The sequence below is a fragment of the Gossypium raimondii genome, chromosome 12, assembly GCF_025698545.1.
Source record: "Gossypium raimondii isolate GPD5lz chromosome 12, ASM2569854v1, whole genome shotgun sequence".
Lineage (NCBI taxonomy): Eukaryota > Viridiplantae > Streptophyta > Magnoliopsida > Malvales > Malvaceae > Gossypium > Gossypium raimondii.
The window spans coordinates 21739699-21742909 of NC_068576.1; positions in this window are offsets into that span (position 1 = coordinate 21739699).

Sequence of the window (3211 nt, forward strand, 5' to 3'; positions counted from 1 at the left end):
TGCCATAAGCTTCCCTGTCGATCAAATGCAGCTAGTATACCGGTGCCCCGATCTGAAATAACACAGATATCAAGTTGGGGGCACACATACTTCCTTAACCTAGATAGAAAGAAATCTCAGTCATCAGATGACTCCCCTGGTGTTATTGCAAACGCAATTGGAAGAATTCTCCCACCACCATCCTGTGCCACTGCAAGCAATAACCGATGAGTATACCTACCAAACATAAAGGTACCGTCAATTTGTACCAATGGCTTGCAGTATGGAAATGCGTCTCGACATTGCTTAAAGGTCCAAAACAGGCGTTTGAACACTTGGCATCCACGTAGCAATCGGCCGTTGTAGTACGCATGTTCCGTTTCAAGATCTGTGATGGCACCTGGGACGTATCTCTCTAGCACTTGACACCACTGCCATATTTTATTATATGAAGCGTCCCACCCACTATGCATCTTCTCCAACGCCTTCTGCTTAGCTATCCAAGCCTTGCGGTAAGAGGGCATATACCTTATTTGGCTACGAATATTGGCAATTAACACCGGCACTAAAGTCCTGGGATCTGCTTTCACCGTGGGCAGTATCAAGCTAGCTAACATAGCTGAATCCATCTTGGGATGATCTTGTGAAACACCTATAAACGAAGTACATTAAATAATGCAACATTACATAATAACAGTATTATTCAAAAACCGTCAATACTGTACCTGCAGCACATGTATGTGAACCTTTGTACTTTTTTATCTCCCACAACCCTATCATTTTCCTCAACGAGGCATAGATTTTCCATGAACATGTGTCGTCTTGCACGGCACACTTCGCCTCAAACTTATCAAATTTGGATTTAACGACGTGGTAGTTAACGCCGTTTTTTATGCTATGTTATTTGAAAGCACCAATAAAACTATCCTTGTTGGAAAACTGATTACCAACTTCAAATTCACCCGAATCTAGCCCTGAACTTGTACGATCACGCAACCGGTGTGGTAGATCTGGAAACTCCAACGCATCATCTGCAGACAGATCAACATTATGCATGTGGGCTGGAGGTGAGTATGCTCTGAATCGTGGATTTTCTTCTTCATCTGAACTCCTTTCAGCACCTTCAGGTTCTGTCGGAATAGGCTCCGGTTCAAAAAATAAGCCAACTTTTGCACCATCAGGCCCGGGCTCTCGAGGTGGATCTACATTGGAGTCATCTTCTAACCCACCATCATTTGCAGCGTACGAGGTCCCCTCATCGGTAGACGTCGTAGCGAGTACATCATTCCTTCTTCTGGGCATTTCATAACATCCCCAATTGGATGTAGATTGCCAACCACTAGAACTTAATGTCGTTCCCCAGTACGTATTTCCAGCATCAAACATCGAGCCACTGACGTACATGTCCCATCCACCGACAGAGTGTCTTGCAGGGGATGTGCATTCCACACCGCTACCAAACATGGGTTGTTCTGTGTATTGTAACCCGCTAATCGAGTGTCGGCCAGGGGTCGTGTATACATCTCAAACACCGGTCGCAAGTATATCATTTGGTGATGTAAATTGTACATATAACTCAATATAATGTGCTCCACTAGCAAGATGAGTCTACACCATTGCCTCCAAGCTACGAGCACCTTTTATGTAGGACGAGTCATATGTCACCGGATCAACAGAAGAACAAAATCGATACGTAATAGACAGAAATTTCATTGGCGTCGTTCTGAAAATTTTACGCCTAATTCTTTTACAAAGTTCTGTCAAATCTATGTTCTAGTTAAAAACCAGTCGCACCGTATTCTCTGAAAAAAAATAACAACGTTCTCGGTGTGGCAAACCTCACCATCATAGTAAATAACAGCACTAATACGTTTACTCATATTTAATTTCTAACCTTCTTAGCCTCTCTAAATTGTTTTTGCTGTGTAACTTATGCAATCTGAGAACATTTTTTGCCTCATTTATAGCCTCATTAAACATGCTATCAGAGTAAAAGCGCGTCCACGAGGCGCGATTTGAAATTCTTCGATAAAGCATCCCGCTTGAAGCGTTTTTATACTATTTACTCGAAACGTCAACTCAAAATTATTTTTCAGACCTCATTGTAGCAAAAGTGCATCCACGTGGGCATGCAATTTGAAATTCTTCGATAAAGCATCCGCTTGAAGCACTTTTATACTATTTGTTCGAAACGTCAACTCGAAATTATTTTTCAGACTCATCAGAGCAAAAGCGCGTCCACGTGGTATAATTTCAAAAATTCTTCTGATAAAGCATCCTGCCTGAAGCATTTTTTATACTATTTTCTCAGAAACGTCAACTCAAAATTATTTTTTCAGGACCTACTGTAGCAAAAGCGCGTCCACATGGGCGCGATTTCAGAAATTCTTCTAATAAAGCATCCTGCTTTGATTTTATATTAAAAACTCATAAACACGAAACTTAATATAATTTTGAAAAAATATAATTAATTTAATTAAGAAACCCTAAACCCTAATCTCTTATTTGTTTAATTTTTTCTCCAAAGCCCTAAAAATCCTAAAAATCTTAAACCCTAACCCTAAAAACCCAAAACCTAATGTGGGAGAAACGGCAAAAACGCGTCCCTAGGGGCGCGCTACGTGTCAGCAAAACACGTCCCTGAGGACACGCTTTGCCTACATGGCAACAAAGCGCGTCCTCGTAAGCGCGCTTTGTGTCCACGTAAGCAAAGCGCGCCCTAAGAGACACGTTTTGCTGACACGTCCCTTGACATCGCGCTGACGTGGACGCGTTTTCGGGGAAAAGGGCCCATTCCGATAAATAATAAAATATCGGGTCCATTTCGATAAATTTAAAAAAATAGGCTTTTTTGATATTTTACCCGTAAAATAATTTACTATAAAATTTATCGTTTTATTTATTACTATATAAATTCATTTAACAAAAGTGTTTTAACATAATAAAAATCTTATGTATAACTATCATAATTTTTTTCTTATTTATAAATTTGATAAATCTTATAAATAATAAAATTATTTAAAATATGAAACCAATCATATAATAAACAACAAAACATAATCATTTGGTTCAAAAGTTTCTTAAAACTAATATATATTATAGATAACTACTTAATTATTAGGATACCGTAAAATGTAGGGCATACTTAATTTAGTAGTTTAGGAAAACAACTTTTAATAAACTACAATTTTTTTGAAAAATAAATCATGTGTCACATAATGTTGTGAAGAAG